Source organism: Chenopodium album, chromosome 5 (assembly GCF_948465745.1).
Source record: "Chenopodium album chromosome 5, dcCheAlbu1.1, whole genome shotgun sequence".
NCBI classification, from domain to species: Eukaryota; Viridiplantae; Streptophyta; class Magnoliopsida; order Caryophyllales; family Amaranthaceae; genus Chenopodium; species Chenopodium album.
In genome coordinates this window covers 70756995-70772701 of record NC_137838.1, presented here as the reverse complement: position 1 = coordinate 70772701, position 15707 = coordinate 70756995, and the positions used below count along the sequence as shown (strand labels likewise).

At 37.3% G+C, this 15707-nt stretch overlaps 1 long non-coding RNA gene across 1 annotated transcript; it reads left to right on the top strand.

Annotated features, from left to right (window-relative positions):
* The first annotated feature begins 13238 nt into the window (after positions 1–13238).
* On the top strand, positions 13239–14494 carry LOC145630968 (uncharacterized). The gene is made up of 3 exons (XR_014112316.1): positions 13239–13663; positions 13869–13984; positions 14116–14494. It is a non-coding gene; the product is annotated as an uncharacterized LOC145630968 (long non-coding RNA).
* The last annotated feature ends 1213 nt before the right edge of the window (positions 14495–15707 follow it).

Below are 15707 nucleotides of genomic sequence, written 5' to 3'. Positions count from 1 at the left end.
ATAATGTCAATTCTGTATCCTTTTTGCAAGTTCAATTAACTTCTATTTGTCAAAAATTAGATAATCTTACTACTACTCCTAACTCTGTAGCTAATGTTTCTGCTGTTGCTAACAATGAAGCTTTTTGTGAAAATTGTGGAATTGTAGGGCATTGGGAGCAAGATTGTAGGAGTTCCATGGAACAAGTTAATGCCTTTCAAACCTATAGGCAGAATAACCCATATTCCAACTCTTATAATGTCGGTTACCGGAACCATCCATATCTTTCTTACCGGAGTACCAATGTACAAAACCCTCCACCTCCACCACAACCACAACAGCAACCCCCACCACAACAAAAGTATTACCACCCAAATTCTGGCCAGAAAAGCCAAGCATCACCCTCATCATCTTCCGACCCTGCCATGACAGAAATTAGAGCAATGCTTACTAATATGCAAAAGCATATGGAGAGTAGGGATGCGCAAATTGATTCTATTTTAGCCCACAATAAAATCATGGATAATCAAATTGCACAACTTTCATCTACCCTACAATCCCGTCAATAGGGAGCTCTACCATCACAACCTATCCATCCTACAGATCATGCCAATGCAATCACTCTAAGGAGTGGTTCACATTATGATGGACCCCCTATGCCAAAGGAAGATGGACCAGTTCCTGATCTAGATTCTTCTATACCAAACGCTAATCCTACTAACCCTGCAGGGCTACAAACAGATACTAACCCTTCTAATGTTTCTGTGCAGGGTAAATCTCAGGATAAGGGAGGAGATGAGCAGAGCCCGGTTATCAAACTACCGTTCCCTAATAGACAATTGAAGAGTAAGTTTGATAAACAATTTGGTAAGTTCTTAGAGGTTGTGAAAAACCTACAGGTAACAGTTCCTTTCACTGATTTAATCACTCAGGTTCCTGCATATGCTAAATTTATGAAAGACATTCTGACTAGGAACAGGGCCTTTAATGAAGTAGAAACTGTAGCTTTCACAGAGGAGTGTAGTGCTCTATTGCAAAATAAATCCCCTCCTAAATTAAAGGATCCCGATAGTTTTTCTATCCCTTGTCATATAGGGAATGTTTTTATTGATAAAGCTTTGTGTGATTTGGGTGCTAGTGTTAGTGTTATGCCATCGTCTGTATATGCTAAACTTAATATGAAAGAATTAAAAGTTACTAATATAACTTTGCAAATGGCAGATCGTTCTGTAAAATACCCTTTAGGTATTTTAGAGGATGTCCCTGTCAGAGTTGGTAAATTTTTTATTCCTGCTGATTTTGTTGTTTTGGACATGGCAGAGGATACGCAAATACCCATTATATTAGGTAGGCCTTTTCTCCATACTACAGGAGCCATTATTGATGTGAAAAATGGCAAACTAACCCTTTCTATTGGGGATGATAATGTTACTTTTAATCTAGGGAAAGTTTTGAAAGGGCCTATGCTAGAGGAAAATTTTTGTTATATTGATATAATTGATATAATGGATGATATTTGTGATGATAGCTTGCCACAGGTTCTTGCAAGGGATCCCCTGGAGGAAATTCTTTGCGGGAATTTATCTATAGACAATGCAAGCATTTGGGGTAATAAGGTACAGGATATTGAAAGAGCTCTTTCCTTAAAAGAGTTAGACCCCAAGGAAACAATGAAGGTAGTAAATTTAGTCCAGGAATCGAAACCTGCAGAGGTCAAGAAACCTGAACTAAAACCTCTCCCTTCTCATTTAAAATATATTTTTTTGGATGAACAGGAACTATACCCCGTGATCATCAGTACTGCACTTAATGACCTACAAACTTCCCAACTTCTAGGGGTTCTTCAAACCCATAAGAAAGCTATTGGGTAAAGTATTGATGATCTCAAGGGTATTAGCCCTGATTTTTGTATGCATAGGATACATCTAGAGGATAACTATAAGCCATGCATTCAACCCCAAAGAAGATTGAATCCTAACATGCAGGAAGTAGTCAAGAAAGAGGTTATGAAATTACTTGATTCATGTATTATCTATCCTATTTTTGACTCCAAGTGGGTAACTCTTATGCAGGTACGGTAGTGCCTAAAAAGGGTAGGATGACTGTGATAACTAATGAAAAAAATGAATTAATTCCCACTAGAACTGTAACAGAGTGGCGTATGTGTATTGATTATCGTAGACTGAATATCGCCACTAAAAAGGACCATTTCCCTCTTCCCTTTATAGATCAAATGCTTGAGAGGTTAGCTAACCATATGTTCTTTTGCTATTTGGACGAGTATTCGGGATTTTTCCAAATTCCGATTCACCCTGAAGATCAGGAAAAGATAACTTTTACATGCCCTTATGGCACTTTTGCATATCGTAGAATGCCTTTCGGTTTATGTAATGCTCCCGCTACCTTTCAACGTTGTATGATGAGCATCTTTTCTGATTTCATAGAGTCTATTATGGAAGTCTTTATGGATGATTTTAGCGTGTATGGTTCTTCATTTGATTCATATCTAATTAATCTCGCTAAAATTTTAAAACGATGTGAAGAATGCAACTTAGTTCTAAACTGGGAAAATGTCACTTTATGGTGATAGAAGGAGTAGTTCTAGGTCACATTGTATCTGATAAGGGCATACAAGTAGACAAAGCTAAGATTTCAGTGATTGAGCAATTACCTCCCCCAGTTAATGTTAAGGGAGTTAGAAGTTTCTTGGGTCATGCGGGGTTTTATCGTCGCTTTATCAAAGATTTTTATAAAATTGCTAAACCACTGACTCAGCTTTTGCTCAAGGATGCCCATTTTATTTTTACTAACGAGTGTCTTGAGGCTTTCAACAGGATTAAGCAGGCTTTGATATCGGCACCCATTATATGTGCTCCCGATTGGAATATTCCTTTCGAGATCATGTGTGATGCGAGTGACTTTGCACTAGGAGCCGTGCTCGGACAAAGAAAGAACAAGGTTTTGCATGCTATTTATTATGCAAGCAAAACTTTGGATGAAGCCCAAGTCAACTATGCCACTACGGAGAAGGAGTTTCTTGCTGTTATATATGCTTTAGAAAAATTTATATCATATCTTGTTGGTTCTAAAGTCATTGTTTTTACTAACCATGCAGCGTTGAAGTACTTGATAGGTAAGGCATAATCAAAGCCAAAGCTACTCCAATGGGTTCTTTTGCTCTAAGATTTCAACATCGAAATAAAAGATAAAAAGGGAGCAGAGAACGTAGTGGCAGACCACTTGTCACGTATCAGGTATGATGAGGGTAAGGATTCTCTTCCTATAGATGATTCTTTCCCTGATGACAACCTATATGTAGTTGTAGAGCAACACCCATGGTATGCCGATTTTGCTAATTATTTAGTGGGTGGTACTCTACCTCTTGACTTGTCCTACCAACAAAAAAAGAAATTCCTTTCTGATGTTAAGCATTATTTTTGGGATGATCCTTTTTTGTTTCGTGAGTGTGCAAATGGATTATTTCGCAGGTGTGTTCCCGAATGGGAAGTCCACGGTGTGCTTACTAGTTGCCACACCTCACCATATGGAGGAAATCATGGCCCAATAAAACGGTGGCCAAGATTAATGAGTCGGGTTTTTATTGGCCTACAATATTTAAGGATGCTAACATTTTTGTGCAGGCTTGTGACTCTTGCCAGAGGACTGGCAGCATCTCGCGGCGGCATGAGATGCCTCAAACCAGAATTCTAGAAGTTGAAATTTTTGATGTTTGGGGTGTTGATTACATGGGACCGTTCCCTTCCTCAAAAGGGAACCGCTATATACTTGTCGCCGTCGACTATGTATCAAAGTGGGTTGAGGCCATCGCTACTCTTACTAATGATGCCAAGGTGGTCCATAGACTTTTCAAGAAGACCATATTTCCAAGATTTGGCGTGCCTAGAGCGATAATCAGTGACGGAGGATCTCACTTTCATGAGCGGAAGTTAGACATCCTCCTCAAAAAGTATGGTGTCTACCATAGGACAGGTTTAGCCTACCACCCCCAAACTAGTGGCCAAGTTGAAGTCTCTAACCGTGAGATCAAGGCCATTCTAGAGAAGGTGGTAGCAAAGTCAAGGAAATATTGGAGCGATAAATTGGATGACACCCTTTGGGAGTACAGAACTGCATTCAAGACCCCTATTGGTACTACTCCATATAGACTCGTGTACGGTAAAGCATGTCATCTCCCGGTCGAATTAGAATATAAGGCATATTGGGCTATTAAGGAGCTCAATTTGGATGCCAAACTAGCGGGAGAAAAGAGGTTACTTCAACTTAACCAACTCGATGAGTTTAGGTTGACGGCCTATGATAGTGCTCGTGTCTACAAGGAGAAGACAAAGAAGTGGCACGACAAGATGATCCTTCCGAGAGAATTCAAAGAGGGTGATAAAGTGTTACTGTTCAATTCTCGACTTAAACTATTCCCAGGAAAGTTGAGGTCAAGGTGGTCGGGTCCTTTTATTGTAAAAAGGGCCAATAAATTCGGTTCTGTGGAGGTTTTCGATGAACATGGAAACGAGTTCGAGGTTAATGGCCAAAGACTCAAGCTATATCATGAGGGGGATACGATTGGTGCAGTTGAATTACTTCACCTAAGCGGTTCCGATTCATTTTGAGCTTCAATGTGGTAAGAGGGTCGTGCGGGACCTAGATAAACCAGCGCTTTGCGGGAGGCAACCCGTATTTCTTGCTTTCTAGACTAATTTTTTTCATTATTTTTATTTTTATTTTTTTAAAGAGGTGAGGAGAGTGAAATTTTACCTTCCATAAGTGTTTTGTACAGGTTTTAGATAACAAAGTACGGAGATTTCAAGAAAAAAGGCGAAGAAAAGAGAAGCTCCAAGATTGGGTACGGGCCCGATCGGGCGAGGCTCGCCCGATCGGGCGCGCACCTAAGGGTCAGAATTGAGAATTATTTCGCCCGATCGGGCAAGGAGTCCCGATCGGGCGCGAAATATGGATTTTATCGGAGCATATAATCGCCCAATCGGGCGCACAAGTGAGGAAGAAAATCAAGGGAATCTTCGCCCGATCAGGCGAGGCCGCCCGATCGGGTGGAAATTTGGAGAAATCGAGTGCCACAAAAAGAAATATCGGGCGAAGCTCGCCCGATCGGGCGAGCAATCTGGCGATTTTAAGGTTCGTGTTCGCGCCCGATCGGGCGGAGGTCGCCCGATCGGGCGTGCACTTCACATTCCAGAAGGAACTACTTTCGCCCGACCGGGCGAGGCTTGCCCGATCGGGCGCACCTATTTTTTCGGAGGTTTTAATCCTCCTTCTCCCCTTTTCTTTTCTTTTTCTTTCTTACTTCTTCTTCCCTATTCACACTTTCTCTCTCTAAAACCTTCATTTTCAAACCTTCAACCTCACCTTCTTTCCAAGTTCTCCTCAAATTCATGCATCAAAACCTTATAATTTTTACATATTCTTAATCCTCACGCCTTCCTCTACATTTTCCACCCACTTTCTCCCACTTTCTCTCATAATTTCTTAAAACCCTTAGAGAGAGAAAGCTTCAATACCCAAATTTCATTCTACAAATGGTTTCCAAACGTTTTAGACAATAAAGGGGCGAAAGTTCGAGGCAAGAGCAACCAATGGTCGACCTAGAGCTTCAAATACCGGGATGGGAGGAGGTTGTTATCATTTCGGCGGAACAACGGGCAAGGATGCTCAATCTCATCGAGAGGCAGGTAACTCAACCCGTTTTGTTCATCATCCTACATTATCTAGATTAGGTCTTGATAAATATGTAGAGAAATTATTTAAGGGTATAGGCATGAGTGGTTTCTTCCAAATGCATCATGATACTTATGATTACTTGACATTAGAACTTTTTTCTAGTTTTAATGTTATTAAAATGAATGCTTTAATCACTCATGTACAATTCCGATTACTAAACAACGATGTGCGATTAACTCTAAAAGAATTTGGGAAGTTGTTTGAACTAAAATCGGACAAACCTATCGAACCCTCCCAAGACCACATTGCCGTGGTCTACAAGAGACTCACTGGGGAGGGTTTGGCTAACCTCCAACGCGCCAAAGGGACGTGGATTCAACACCCCGCCCCAAAGTTTTGGCAAAGGTTTGCCGGTCTCACAATTTTTGGGAGGCATGAACCGGAAAACGTGAGGAGGGATGAACTAGAATTGTTGGCATCCTATTTGATCCCTAATGCTGAGAAATTAAACATACCTCATAGGATTGCCAACCACTTTCAAAGGGCGGTCAATGCGGCCGAAACGGGTAGGTCTAGGGCGCCTATCTATTTTGGGGGGTTGGTGACCCATATTGCTATCAAACACCTAGGATGGAACCCAGATGAGCATAGAAAAGTAGTGGGCTCAACCCTTATGGACCTAGCTTACTTAGGGAGCCTAAACTGGGTGCAACCCATGGGCGGTGAGACTTGGTGGATAGTCCACCGGCAATCGGGTAGGAGAGACCAAGTCTTTACCCTACCCAACCCCGCCTTGACCAAATTTGAGAAGGGGAAGCCTTCTTACACATTCGAGATAAACGGTCAAGGCGAGGTTCAAGAACCTTAGCTTTCACCACAACCCCACCAATCACCCCAAGAACATTCCCCCCAACACCATTCAACACACTACCCCCAACCACCACCCTTTACCTATGGCATGCCCACCTCCTCAGTCAATTATAACATCGACCCTAATGCCCCTTATGACTTTTCGGCTTTTCGGAGCCAACTAGACTGTATAGAGATGGGGAAGGGATGATGCAAAACCTAGATGCTAGGTTAGGCACATTGGATAGTCGGGTGGGTCATATAGAGAGGAACCTCGGGAGGGGTTTATACCCGATGTACGATGACTATGCACGCCGAGGGGCTATTCCCCCCGAGGCCTTAGTTCCCGTTTGGTTCCAATACCCACAAGGTGGGTATTCCACCCCCGGAGCTTTTGGTACTTATGTGAACTACTCTTCAGTCCATGGATATGGGGGTGATGCTCCTTTTGGGGGTATGGGGGGAAATGTGAACCCTAACTACTTTGCAGGTGGTTCGGATTATGGTGGTGCTGGAACGAGCCAGGGTGATGCCGGCTCGAGCTATGGAGGAGGGTACGAGAGGATGGATGATGATGAAGAGTAGCTTCTCCTAGCTACCTTCCCAAGTCAATGAGGGCATTGCTTAATTTGGCTTGGGGGGAGATTTCTTGTATATATGGTAACTCTCTTTCTCTTTTCTCTATTTATTGTTTTCCTAGTGTAGTTTTTATTGCTTTCCTTTATGAAAAAAATACAAAAAATTTTGAAAAAACAAAAAAATTCAAAAATACGTTCCAATGAATTGTAAATCATGCTTCCCTGTGTCCCATACTTAGAAAATATTTTTTTGATCCTTGGTATATGATAATGAGCTTTGTGAATTTATTGATCATGATTTGAAGTTTAATTGTTTGGATTCCTAAACATGCATCAATTTTGCCTACTATTTGTGAATATAGTGCTTGACTAGTTGATTTGGTTAGGAATGTGTGATAGTTCCTGGTATGTCAATGAATTTGAGTATTGGTTTGCAACTATTAGTAATGTTTATATAGCTCAATATTATGCACATTGAGGAGGACGAAGGCATTTGTTCTCTTAGGAAGCCTTCAGACGATATTAGATACATTTGTTCCCTTCTTGTTACCCATGTTGTTGCTTGTGCCCTTTTAGTGTTTATTTAGCCACATTACAAGCCTATATGAGCCCCATTGGTTACTAGTCCCAAGCTTGGCTTGGGGGAGCTATTAGTTGGTGAGGTGAGGGAGTTGTGGTGTGCATATCATTTGCACAATGTGGGAATAAAAGAAGAGTGATTGTTCTTTGATATTATGATTGGAAAATATTAATGTTTTGTGCTACAAAGTTGAAAATTTCCAATATGAGGTAAAAAAGAGCAAAGAATAAAAAGTTGTCTCATATGTTCAAATGTTCTATTTGAAGGTTGCTCAAGAAAAAAAAAAGAAAAAAAAAGTTCAAGTTTTGAAAAAAAAAAGAAAGAAAAAAGAATAAGTAGTTCAAAGTTTGTTTTAATTCACTCTATTTCATATTGTCATATTTTGTGAGTGAATATGTAAGTGTTGGGATTGTGTTGTGTATATGATTGTTTGGTGAACTTTTGTGGAGTTGAGTTGTGATTGGATATCTTTTGGTCATCACTTGTTGTGACCTTGGGTTTTATTAGGATATGGCTCCCTTAAGCATGGCTTTACTCTCACATTTTCCTAAATTTATCCTACCCTTTACCCTAGCCTTACATTACAAGCTTTAAAGACCTTCCGACCTTTGTGCATAAGAGTTGTATGAATGTGAAAGTGTTGTTTATCAATGCAAGTTATGATTTGACATATTTCGAGTCGACTAGTAGGTTGAGCGTTCATTGTTTTAAACACACGAGAGTGTGAGTTGGGAGGGTATTGTTCACAAATAAAGGGGTTGGTTGGAGAGCGATCGAGTACATCTTTTACTCGTCACATAAATGAGAGTTGAGTGTGTGAGCACTAGTCTTAAATTCTATATGCTCATGTGGTTTGCTCTACTTGACAATTGTTGGGGATGAAGGATGATTAGATGAATGAGATTGATTGACATTGAAGCATGTCATTAGATTTATCTTGAATCGTTTGTGCTTGATTTTATTTATTGGGATGAGGCATGTTTTATATGTTCATTGATGAGCTCTTTGCTTAGGGACAAGCAAAGGTTTGGATTGGGGGATTTTGATATGTCCAATTTATATAGTGTTTTACCCCCGTCCCATGGTCATAATTAGTAGTGTTTTTGGCTCTTTAGGGCCACTTTTATTACTAATTTGTGTTTTCTAGTGTTTTTGTAGTTTTGCTTGAGTTTTGTAGGAAATTGCAAACTTGGAGAGTTTTCCGGGTTTTTCACGAAGCGACTACGAGCGTTAGGAGGACACGACCATCATTGAAGCCCAGGACCGGTGAGAGCCGGTGATTAAGGGCTCGGTATGTGATACCGGGGCAATTGGATCAAGTAATCAAGACCCGATGAAGAAATCCGGATTGGGCCGACGAATCGAGCCCAATTGAAATCCAAGCCTCGAAGAAGAAGCCGGGCCCGATCGGGCAAGCATACGCCCGATCGGGCCGGCACGCGCAAAGATGCATCAAGGAAGAAGGCGCGCCCGATCGGGTGAGCGTAGGCTCGATCGGGCGCAGCACACCAACAAGGGCATAGTGGAAAAGTCGGGCCCGATCGGGCGGCCCTTCGCCCGATGGGGCGCGTGTTTTTCTGTGTACCTGATTAGTTTGTTTAAGGTTTTGTTTGAGGAGTGTTTAAGTACGAATTTTGGGACGTAATTTTTGCTTACCTTCTCTTTTAGATTTTCTCTCTCTACTTAGGATGTTTTCTCTCTCTTAAACTCTCTCTCAACATTGTTCTTAATTACATTCAATAAAAAAGATTTCTTTTGGTAACAATTTCTTCTCTTTTAATTTCAGTTATTTTATTTAATTCTTTGATTATGTCTTGCTTTATTTATTTGATTAGTTTAGATTTAATTATGCTTGAGTAGTTTTATTTCTAGGGTTTATGGAGATCTAATAAATAATATGAAGGGGTAAATTTGTGATTGTTGATTATCAATGCTTGGTTAATTTCCTATTGATTGATTTAATGCTATGCAATTAGGTTTGGCCTGATTTAATTGTATGAGTTTAGCAATATTAATTCGAGATTCGACAGATGAGAATGGATGTTTAGGCTTAGTTTCAATAGGCAGACTAATTTATAAATGGTTAAGTCGAGATTCGACAGATGAGATTTAATACCGGTAAATTAACTCTGTGATTGTAATACGTAGCGAAAGCCCTTTATAATCTGGTTAATCAATGCTTGATGATTGTTTATTATGATTTGCCCTAGAATATTGTTTATTAGTGAACCTATGCCCTATGCCTTTTAATATTTAATTTCTCCCTACTTTATCTTCTCTGATCATATTCTTCGTAGTATAGTCTTTAATTACAACAACATTGGTTACCTTGATAATTTAGATTATAATAATTAATTAGGAGTAAAAAGACTTGTTTCCCTGTGGATTCGACCCTACTTCCCTATCTGCATTAGTTAGAGGACTTAGGTAATACTTTTGATTAGGGGATACGACTTTACCCTGTCAAGGCTCTATCTCCTAGGGTAGAAGGCAACTTTGCCGCCTGTCTATAATAAAGGTTGAGACCAAATCCTTACGCCTGACCTTTTCAAAGTCACCACAATACCTATAGAGGGCAAGAAGAGGAAAGAGATAATTCCCCATAGCTACATCCCTAAGTTTGAGTGGTTGGCAATTGGGACATATTTGGCTGCCTTCGGCCTTAGTATTGAGAAACCTAGAGTAATGTAGACTTTTCAATCTACCTAAGTTTCTTCCTTTTTCTTTTCTTTTTTTTTCTTTTTTGGAAAAATTAATAGCAATAAGTTAAACTTTGAATGGTCTTCCAATATTGAGTCCAACTTTAACTAATTCAAAAATAAGTCAAACCTTATGGTCACTCATCAACTCCTAAGTCGGGAATGGTTGTATAGGTTGATAACAAGTTAATGTGCCATGTGTCAAAATGTTATTGGTGAGATTTAAATTAAATAATTTTTTTTTAATTTTATTTAAAACCTAACTAATATAGTATATCTCAATAATAGTTTAACTATAATTTTTAGCTTACTTTTCCGATTTTTGTTTTTTTAGTTATTTAACTACATTAAAATAAATAAATGGATCTAAAAAACTATTATTATTATTATTATTATTATTATTATTATTATTATTATTATTATTATTATTATTATTATTATTATTATTATTATTATTATTAGAAGTATTAATAATTATTATTTCCTCAAAAAATATAATTAATATTATCATTATTATTATTGTTATTATTATTATTATTATTAAAACTAAGAAAAAAAAAATCATCCCAATTGCCAGACCACCCTCTAACCCACCAGCCACCTCCATCCTTACTAGTGAATCGCCCACACCCCCTTCCCACGAAACCCCATCCCAGTTTGCGACCCCCACCCATCTAATCCCCCAAACGCGAACCCCCACCCAGCCCATGCTCACGAGCCCCTAACCCCTAGCCTTGTTTGGCAATATTCCCATCTAGCGGCCGATTAAACCCACCCTTTACCAAGACCGGCACAAACCCAGAACTAGCCATCCCCTCTTAGTGGCCAATGGAACCCACACTTCCTCTACCCTAACCGGTGCGAACCCAAAACCACCAAGCCTCCCCTCCTTCCACCCCTCCTTCCACCTATTTGTTATTTTTAGATTTTGGAAAAGATTTATTATCCATTTATGTTATTTTAAAAACCGGCTTATTTACATATTTTGAATATTTTAATTAAAACAAAAACTACTATATTTTATTAATTATTTAAAAAGGTTCAAAAATTCCCAAACTATGGCTCAGAATTTCAAATTTTCTATGTATAGAAAATCTTATATTTTTAGTTATTTTATTGGTGAATAATTGATATTTATTTAATTAATTATTTTATAAAATAAATATTATGACACAATTATTTTTAAAGCTAAAATCTAGCAACAAAAATTCCCTAAATACTACTATATGGTTCGAAAATTTGGAGCTATGGAAGCTCAAAATTTTCGGCCACTTGGTTGGATTTTTTGGGTGAGTTATTTTGGAAAATTGTATTTTTAATTATCTCCTTAAAATATTATATTTTTCTTAATTCTATTTTTCCATCTCCTAAATATTTGATCATCTTATTTTCCTACCTTATATCTACCTTGATTATTCCCCAAGTAATCTCCCTTACCATATTATTTTTCATGACAGCACACCTTCTATATTTTTATTATGCGCAATCATCACCTTAATATGAAAACTTTCCATATTTATTTATTCACTTCTCCAAGTAATTCCTTAACTCTTCTTGCCATAATTCTTTCTACATTTTCTTACCATAATTCATGCCTATGCTAGCCTATAAATACTCCTTTAATTCATGAGCAAACAGTCATACAAATTCTCTTAATTCTCTCTTATTCTCTTCTCTTATTTTCTTTTCTCCTCCTTGTGCACCACCACCAACACCACCGTACACTAGCCACAACCTCCAGGCCACCTGCCGTCACCAGCCACCGCCTCTAGTCGCCGGCTACCTTGCGCCACCTCTCCTTGTAACATCCCCAAATCTCCCTCTACGGAAATACTAGTATAATACGTATAATTATACCGTAGAGATAGACTTGGGCGCATTACCCCAGCGTGATTACCCAAGGCTACTCAAAATACTTAACTCAACAACAAAACTTGCAGCGGAAACTCAACTTTCTTTTATTGATACTTATAAAAATAGTAACATTGTTATGAGTACTCAAATAAAGACAAGACCAACATTCCTAAACTAGGTGAAGCAAATCCCGATACTCCCATATGCTCATTTATGACTCCACCTGAAAATAGTCAACAGTGCTTACCATTATGGGTAAACAGGGCTATCCAAAACAAATAAGAAATACGGATTAGCAAATTATGCTAAGTACGATAAGTACAAGATAATGTAAACTCAATTTATTTGCAAACATGCTTTTAAAATCAATTCCAATAATTAATCCAAGAAATTCAAAACTCATTATTCCAAAACCGATGCTAATGATTCATATTCAAAATAATAGTTAATAAAACCAATTCCTTTATTTAGAACCAATTCCTTTTAATCCAATTCCTCACCCAAGTGTGCACACCCCCCAGGCTAGTCTCCTTATATTACAAGGCTATTCTTGAGGAAAGACCCGGTCATACAAAGTCCAAGGCCTTATCAATAAGCCAAATCCGCATAGTGGGATTACCAACATGCTTATAAAGCATTAATAATAATTCAATGGTTCAATAAATCCTTTTAATATCATATAGTTCCAATATAATTCAAAATCCTTTTTAATTAATTCCATATGCTTTCAAAATCAAACCTTGTAAATAAATACTTGAGAATAAAATCTCACATTAACACTACTACAAAACTTGGAAAAAAGACCCCCAATTAAAGACCCGTTATTTAACCAACGGGTCTCTTTGATATAAAAGATCCAATATTAATTATAACGGGTCTCTTATGTGTATTAAAGAGAGAGAGAGAGAGAAATGAGAGACCTGTTATCAATCCTAACGGGTCTCTTATTTAATTAGGTCCCACGCCTTTGATTAGAGAAGGAAATTGAAAAAGTCGTTGACTAGTATGAAGGGTCTCTTAGCTTTGCTCTTACTCATGCTAGTAGATTGCCCTGACCTATTTATTTTTATTTTATCATTATTTCCCGAAAGTCATTCACCTATTCTCAGTCTACAAATCCTCTGCCCAATGCAAGCCCAACCCATAATTAAAACCCTCATCCTTTCCTTATGAATGTGCCGCCGTCACTTCTTCCCTTCTCCATTAAATCAATACTATCTCCTTCTTCTCCATTAAATCAAAACACTACATTTATTCTAAGAATGGTAAAAATGGCTCTTTCTATCCTCTTACATGCTTGCCTTTTATCCTCTTATTTTCCCAAAGTTTGAGAATATCGCTACTTGCTAAGTTCCGATGATGTTTGATAATAGATCTGCAAATTATGAAGAATTGTTGTCTAATTTATGACTGAAGTTCCGATTAAAATTACGGTAATTGATCTATATATTGATTTTTCAGTTTAAATTGTCTCTATATTTATGATTTGATTGTTATTAAACTTTTGAATTGTATTTTTCTCAAATTGAACAAATTTTATGATTTGAATGTTATGAAAGTTTTACAATTTTTTTGCATTTTTATGAATTACATTTGCTACGGCTTTTAATTACAACTTATCTTCAATTTTGGTTGTAGTCCTATTTCGGGTCTCACCTTCGGGTCATTTCTTTGATGGGCTGATTCATGAAGGTTTTGCGGAGCTAGTTGTTGTATTTTTTGGGAGTTATTCATTCCACCGAGATTATACTCAAGTGGGTAACTAACTATGTTATACAGTAATTGTTTTTGATGTAGTATATTGTTTTATAAATGAATTTGTTTTGTTTTATATGAATTTCATTAAGAGTAATTTGTCTTGTTTTTTTTTCTGTTTTTTTGTCAGGTTTATGTGATTTCGTCATGCGAGTAGTAAATTCTCGAACAGAGGAGATTGGAAATGGAGTATTCAAGAACATATGGTGTTATTATAATTGTAAAATTTCAGTAAATTCATAGGATTTTTTTTAATTTTTTTTTTCAAATTTATGTTGGATGATCTTATTATATCAATTTTAATTTAATCTGTTGATATTTTATGTGGTCTTAGAGTGTAATTTACAATTTATAAATAATCCGCCAATTTTTACATAGCATATAAGTAGAATATTCAAAATTCAAATGAAAATCGTCCAAAACCGTACCAAATAAAAAAAAACAAAAATATTATTTTTTTTAAAAAATTAAATGGACAAAGAGAGCCGTTATTTGACATGGTAGGTCTGTTTGGTACCACTTAACAGACCCCCTATCTCTAATAACGGGTTTCTTTTTCTTCAAATTTATTAAATTTATAACTCATGTAACAGACCTGACATCACTTACAACGGGTCTCTTTGTCATCAAAAACAGACCCCCACTAATGACGGGTCTCTTTACCAAACAGACCCCTGAGATAGAGACCCGTTGTGAGGCGGTCTATCATGCATATTTCAACGGGTCTCTTTGCCAATTTTTGTAGTAGTGTAATACTTTTCAAAATCAACAACTCTTCCTTGAAAAACCTTTATTTAATTCAACAAACCTTTTAAAATAAATTCCTTTAATTAAACACGATAACTAATCCAAACCATTCAAAACATGATTTAAAAATCAGTCATTCAAAATGCTTTTATTAAAATCAATACCTTCAAACATTATTTATTTCAAAATCATAATTCAAATCAATTTAATCAATCACCAATCAAATCATGTAAAACATGTTATTCAAACCAATCACTTTAAAAGGTATCTAGCCACCTAAACGTACCTTGATCCTTGCTAGAAAAACCACACAAAAAGGACCTCAAGAACCTTGATTCCGAATATCAATCAACACTTCGCACTTTCAAAGTTCAATCACGAATACACCTTGCAAATAACATAACCATAAGGTTATCACAATATAAACTCAAATCTAATGTGCATGGACTATAAAAATCTTAAAATAATACTTTTATATAAAATTATAGCTTTGAAATAGGTATTTGTATTTTGGAAAACTGACCATGAAGAAGATAAAGGAATAGGTTTAAAGAGAATTGAATTTTCGTTGGAAAGAATAGGCAGAACTTGCAGAGGCTATAACTCCTTTGTTATAACTCCGAATTGGGTGATTCGTGAGCCTAACCTCAAGGATTTTTCGAGAGTAACAATTTTTAGTGAAACGTCAATACCCCAAAACTGACCATAAGTTCCCGAAAATTGGCTTCAAAGATAAACGGGATGATTTGTGTAAAATTGAGGAGAAGAAAAGAAGAGAATTGGTGTGAAGAATGTGAGAGGTATAAAGGGGTATTTATAGGCTTGCTCATGCAAGAATTATGACAAGAGAATTTGGGAATAATTATGGTAAGTAGGGTTTAAGGGATTACTTGGAGAAGTGAGTAAAAGAATTAAGGAAAGTTTTGATATTAAAGAGATTGTGTATAATTGAATATGGAAGGTATGTATGTCATG